This window comes from Aquarana catesbeiana, linkage group LG02, assembly GCF_042186555.1.
Source record: "Aquarana catesbeiana isolate 2022-GZ linkage group LG02, ASM4218655v1, whole genome shotgun sequence".
Classification (NCBI taxonomy): Eukaryota; Metazoa; Chordata; class Amphibia; order Anura; family Ranidae; genus Aquarana; species Aquarana catesbeiana.
In genome coordinates, this window is record NC_133325.1 from 486,996,769 (window position 1) to 487,003,963 (window position 7,195).

Below are 7,195 nucleotides of genomic sequence, written 5' to 3' on the forward strand. Positions count from 1 at the left end.
AGTCTTACTTCTCCTTTTGGTGACAAAATTCTTGCTGCTCAGGTCGATGCTCCTCCTGAGAAACCTTGTGACTGCTGCTTTGTTCCCGAGAGCCTCTGTACTGCCGTGCTCCAGACTTACCATTCTTCCAAGGCTGCTGGCCACCCTGGGAAGAATCAACTCTTTTGGGCCATTTCCCAACAATTCTGGTGGCCTAGTCTACGTGCTGATGTAACCGCCTTCATAGCTGCCTGTTCCGTGTGTGCTCAGAGTAAGACTCCACGACACCTTCCAGTGGGCCTCCTACAACCCATACACAATGGAGAGAGGCCCTGGACCCACCTGTCTATGGATTTCATTGTGGAGTTACCCAACTCCCAGGGCAACACAGTTATCCTTATGGTGGTTGACCGGTTCTCGAAAATGTCGCATTGTATTCCACTCAAGAAGTTTCCTACTTCTAAGGAACTGGCTTCTATTTTTGCTCGGGAGATCTTCCACTTACATGGGCTACCCAAGGCGATTGTCTCAGACAGGGGTAGTCAGTTTGTGTCCTGGTTCTGGCAAGCCTTTTGTGCACAGTTGGGTATTCAGCTTGCTTTCTCCTCTGCGTATCACCCGCAGTCTAATGGGGCCGCAGAACGAGCAAGTCAGTCCTTGGAGCAATTCCTACATTGCTATATTTCTGACCATCATAACAACTGGTCAGACCTCTTACCATGGGCGGAGTTTGATCACAATAGTGCCTTGAATTCAGCTTCCCGTTTGTCCCCGTTTATGGCGAACTATGGTTTCCAACCTTCAGTGTTGCCTGCCTCGTTTGTTCCGCAGAGTATTCCTGCATTAGAGGAGCATCTCCGTGGTCTTCGCTCCACTTGGGCACAAGTCCAGGAGGCTTTGCGACATGCTAACTATAGGTACAGACTCTATGCTGACTGCAGATGCCTGCCTGCGCCTTCCTACCAGGTTGGGGACAGAGTCTGGCTGTCGTCTCACAACCTCCGACTTCAGGTTCCTTCTTTGAAGTTCGCACCTTGGTTTATTGGGCCTTTCCGTATCCTTTGCAGGATTAACCCAGTGGCTTACACGTTGGACCTTCCTCCTAGTATGCGCATCTCTAATGTGTTTCATGTAGCCTTATTGAAACCTTTGGTCTGCAACCGCTTTACCACCTCGGTGCCACGTCCTCACCCTATACAGGTTGAGGACCATGAGGAGTATGATGTACAATCCATTGTTGACTCCCATAGGTTCCATGGGCACATACAGTACCTAGTGAATTGGAAGGGGTACGGTCCGGAGTAACTCTCTTGGGTCTCATCTTCGGACGTACATGCCCCTTTCCTCCTCCATGATTTCCATAGGCGTTTTCCCCTCAAGCCCGGTGGTCCTCCGAGGGGGACAGGTCGTTGAGAAGTGGGTACTGTCAGTGCTGGGCTAAGTCCTTCCTTCTACTACTACGTTGAGCTCTGGCTCTCTGACATTGGCATTGGCTGACTACCAAATCTGGTTACTGAATTCTGGCTATGTATTGACTACGCTTACTCTGTTTACCTGTTTACCTTTTTATTATTATTAAACAAGTGTGATTAACTGTACTTCTGTCTCGGTCTGATTCATGGTTTCTGACAGAGATATAGCTAAACTGGATACAGTGGATATAGATATAGAGATATATATATATAGCTATATATATATATATATATATATATATATATATATATATATATATATATATATATATATATATATGTGTGTGTGTAGCGGTCATATATTTGGTATGTAATTTAATATATGTTATATCTTAGCATCTGGCGCCATCTAGCAGCCAAAATATAAAAGGACTGCATCTTTATTTCTTTTGTTATTCAAGTTGACATGGAAGTGTTTTGTTTGTTTACATCTGGACATTAACTTGACCTACCCACAATGCTCATTGACTCCCATGAATCTAAGGAGAACAGAACTGCATTGTTTGAAGATTATAAAAAGGCTGGGAGCGGCCATTTTGGGTCTCTTGGACACGTATGGCCAGCCTTGGAGGATCTGTGTGTGGTCTCCAGCACAGCGCGGCCTATCTCCACAGAACAGCGATCCGAGTAGCAGTACTGTGACACACCAGAGAGCTGGACTGACGGTGGGGAAAGACTGGGAAGGAGCCTGTCGGAGTCATCTGGGAGTTCCAGAGCGTCTGGTGGTGTGAAGCGGAGCAACGCAGCAGTGCCGGCCGGCCTGAGACAGAACCCTGTACATCAGAATGGAGTCTTCTGACAACACTGTCCTGGTTGGGTGAGAGGGCTGTTGCCCAAAAGCTTCTTGATGCACTTTTACACAAGACAGAGCTGCTGGGACCCATAGTTCCACAAGCTAAGTCAGGAGGATTAGACTGAGTTAATATTAGGCTTCGGGCCTGCACCTGAGAGTTTAGTACTGAGTCTCTGGCATCAAAGTTATAATGAGGGTATGGGAAGACCTCATGGCTCCCAGTTGGAGACTGCTCCACACCCAGAGAGACAGGAGGTCTTCAGGAGTCAGAGGGGCTGCAGGAGGCAGCCAGAACGTGTAACTACAAGAGGCAGTGGATCGGCCTGAGGACTAAGGCCAAAGCAGAGCTGTGGGCGCTAAAGTGAAGCCATCCACATTGAGGAATCCTGTGGTCTGTGTGACCAGGATAAAGAGCAGAGGTACTGCTAAAGAGAGCCAGGTGGGCTAGCATTTTCTATTGTGTTTTTTTTGCTGGAGATGAACCCCTGCGTGGGAACCCTTTATGTTACGGACTTTTATTTGCCTTTTTAATAAAAATGGGCTACCATGCCCTTAAATATAGTTCCGTTGGCACCACGCCTCCTCGTTACGCACGTGACCTCTGCTTGAGTGTCACGGCGTTTGACGCTGTGTTTTCCTTTCTGTGCAGACATGTGGGTGGCGGCCTCTCCAGCAGCTGTGGGCGGCGGTTGCCGCTGCGCTGGATGAGTCCTCCATCCGCATGTGTGCCTGCACCGCGTGATGCTGGGGGGAGTTATCTGATTGGGGCGGGGACTGACCATATATAGGGTTCCCATCTAGGCTTAGCCTGCTTTCAGGCAGTATGGAGATCACCGGGTCGGTCCGGTTGGCCATTATTCACCATCTTAAGGTAAGGGGGGTTTCACAGGGATATTTTTGTACTTTTTGTTTCAAGCAGGGGCCCCAGTCCTATTTTGGGGCTACATTTTATACTATTTACTTTTATTACTTTAGGACCCTACCCCCACCTATTCCCAGTGTGTATCATTACTTTCTGGGGACCTCTGTGCTGTGTTGGAATCTCCTTCTGCCCCTCTCTTTGAGCTCCTCCCTCAGCTCCCGGGCACGGGCTATTTGGCTGCCGGCAGTCGAGGACCCCCTTGGTTTCACTATCGCGTGGCATGTGAGTACCCATTGGAGACTAGAGGTTTTGCCTTTTTTTTTTTTTTTCTTATACAGTTTTTATCCCATTGTTCTTTTCCTTTGTAGACCCTGGTGCTATATTGCCCCTGAAGAGTGTTCAATACACGAAACGCGTCGGGCTTACTACATGCACCAGACAACCATATACTTATAAGTTTTTTTATCACCCTATGACTACTTTAGTGAATATTTCTTCCAGAATAGTATTATTCTCCCTGCATCCATTTTGGGGCTGTTTACCATGTTTACCATGTATCAGTTAGGATGTGACTGCTACACGACTTGTTATAACTATCTACACTGGAACTACAATTGTGTCATTGCACTACTATGTATCAATAAAGTGTTTTATGCTATGTTTGACTGTCCCCCTGGTCTTCTTTGCTCATCTCATTTAAAGTCCCAACTCTCCTGTTTTATGTATTTATGCATAGGGATGGAGACCTAGTGTCTCATTTAAAGTCCCATTTTTCTATATTTACCTGATTTAGGGATGGAGGTGCGCTCTGAAGCCTATGGGAAGTCATTTACTCATATATGAGTTGATATTATAATTTTAATTGGGACCATTTTGTAATACTGCATCACCACATTATTATTATTATTATTTTTATTATATGGTTTATCCTTGAAGACTGTTCCTTTGTCCTTATTTGCCCCCCTCATTTTAAGTCCCCATTTTCCTGTTTGATGTATGTACAGGGATGGAGACCTAGTGTCTCATTTAAAGTCCCACTTCGTCTTATTACTTGATATGGGGATGGAGGTTGGCTTGAGGACATTTGGAAGGTTTACTTTCTTGAAAACCACTGTGGCAGGGCGTTTGCCCTGAATCATTTGTTTCCCTGTGTTTTTTAGGGGTTGCTTAGCAGTACACAAAATGTTGTGTCCCATTCTTCATCTACTCTTTTTGTTTTTGTTTTTCCTTTTTTGCTTTCCCCTCTCTCCATTTGGGTGCAACCACATGGTGTGTCTCTGGGGGGTCGGCCTCTGCTTGGCGACCTTTTGTTCTGTGTCCGGGAGCTGCGAGGCACGGCTGGGACCCCTCCCCTTCCCCCCCTTCGTTCTCTCTGACGGGTGGTCGGGGCGGGCCTCTCGCTGTGCGTCGGCACCACGCCTCCTCGTTACGCACGTGACCTCTGCTTGAGTGTCACGGCGTTTGACGCTGTGTTTTCCTTTCTGTGCAGACACGTGGGTGGCGGCCTCTCCAGCAGCTGTGGGCGGCGGTTGCTGCTGCGCTGGATGAGTCCTCCATCCGCATGTGTGCCTGCACCGTGTGATGCTGGGGGGAGTTATCTGATTGGGGCGGGGACTGACCATATATAGGGTTCCCATCTAGGCTTAGCCTGCTTTCAGGCAGTATGGAGATCACCGGGTCGGTCCGGTTGGCCATTATTCACCATCTTAAGGTAAGGGGGGTTTCACAGGGATATTTTTGTACTTTTTGTTTCAAGCAGGGGCCCCAGTCCTATTTTGGGGCTACATTTTATACTATTTACTTTTATTACTTTAGGACCCTACCCCCACCTATTCCCAGTGTGTATCATTACTTTCTGGGGACCTCTGTGCTGTGTTGGAATCTCCTTCCGCCCCTCTCTTTGAGCTCCTCCCTCAGCTCCCGGGCACGGGCTATTTGGCTGCCGGCAGTCGAGGACCCCCTTGGTTTCACTATCGCGTGGCATGTGAGTACCCATTGGAGACTAGAGGTTTTGCCTTTTTTTTTTTTTTTTTTTCTTATACAGTTTTTATCCCATTGTTCTTTTCCTTTGTAGACCCTGGTGCTATATTGCCCCTGAAGAGTGTTCAATACACGAAACGCGTCGGGCTTACTACATGCACCAGACAACCATATACTTATAAGTTTTTTATCACCCTATGACTACTTTAGTGAATATTTCTTCCAGAATAGTATTATTCTCCCTGCATCCATTTTGGGGCTGTTTACCATGTTTACCATGTATCAGTTAGGATGTGACTGCTACACGACTTGTTATAACTATCTACACTGGAACTACAATTGTGTCATTGCACTACTATGTATCAATAAAGTGTTTTATGCTATGTTTGACTGTCCCCCTGGTCTTCTTTGCTCACCTCATTTAAAGTCCCAACTCTCCTGTTTTATGTATTTATGCATAGGGATGGAGACCTAGTGTCTCATTTAAAGTCCCATTTTTCTATATTTAAATATAGTTCCTGACTGGCTTGAATCACTGACAAACGCATCTGCCACGAGAGCTAATGGTCCCCGATATTAATATATAATAAACTGGATACAGTGGATATATATACGAGACTGAATAAACTGCCTGCTCAAAGTAAATTAAATGACTCTCTCTCTCTATCTCTCTCTCCACCAAGAACACACTACACAAGGCTGACGTGCAGGCGGCCTTATAGAGTGTGGGGCGTGGACTTAATCCCCTGAGCCATAATTGGCCAAAGGTACCCTGCCTTTGGCTAATTATGGCTCTCTATGCTGACGGCACTGTGATTGCCCAAAGCATGAGGGTCATAGTGCATGCTTGGCCATTCATCAGCTAGCAATGCACTGCGATGACGCAGTGCATTATGGGGCGTGACGCGCCGCTCGAATTTGGCGCGAATGCCCCATAATGTTCAATCTTCATAGAACTATCGAACAGCCGATGTTCGAGTCAAACTCATGTTCGATTGAACAGAAAGCTGTTCGATCGTTCGAGTTGAACTCATGTTCGACTCGAACAGAAAGCTCATCCCTATTGCCAGGCAATCATAAGAGCTGTTGAACCAAGTCTCTGAAATTCCTACAAAATCTAAATCCTCCTCGTACAACAGTATCTCTAGTTCTCCCATCTTGTCCGCCAGGCTCCTGGCTATGGTGAACATGCCACGTAGCTTAGACCGGTCGCATACTGTCTTCTTATTGGGTGTTCAGAGGTTGCAAATGGGACTTGTTACTATACTTACCTCGGGTTTATGTGCTTTAGTCAACCTACCACTAATGCCCTGAATACTACCCTCTGGAATATGTTCGGCGCTGACTATCTCTGCCTCTGGACCCTCCCCCCCCCCGTTGCCTAGTTTAAAAGCCCCTCTAACTTTTCGGCCATCTTCTCTCCCAGCAGATCTGCACCCTCCTCATTTTGGTGCAGTCCGTCCCTTCTATAAAGCTGGTATTAGCTTTATGCCAGGTGTAACGGGACGCACACCTTTCAAAAAGTTAAATTTTTGTGTCACAAGTCCACAGAATATTTGCCTAAAAGTCTTGAGTATAATCAAGATGTTTTGTTGGTAAATGTGACATGAGCCTTTGTTTTCTTTTTTGGTCAGCAGTGGCTTTGGCCTCGGAACTCTCCCATGGATGCCATTTTTGCCCAGTCTCTTTCTTATTGTTGAATCATGAACACTGATCTTACCTGAGGCAAGGGAGGCCTGCAGTTCTTTAGATGTTGTTCTCTGTTCTTTTATGACCTCCTGGATGGGTCATCGTCATGCTTCTGGAGTAATTTTTGTAGGCCAGCCACTCCTGGAAAGGATCACCACTGTTCCAAGTTATCTCCATTTGTGGATAATGGCTCTCCCTGTGGTTCGCTGGAGTTCCAAAGCCTTAAAAATGGCATTGAAACAGACCACAAGCTTTAGTGCAAAGGTCAGGAGCTGATTTGATCATCTGCTTGGCTTCTGATCTTGCTACAGATTACTCTTTAGCACAGCAATTTTTACGCGGAAATCCCGCTGAGGTCACATCTGACCTCATCTGAGTTTCTTGTTAGCTCTGGTAGGCAATAAGGACCATCCTTTTACA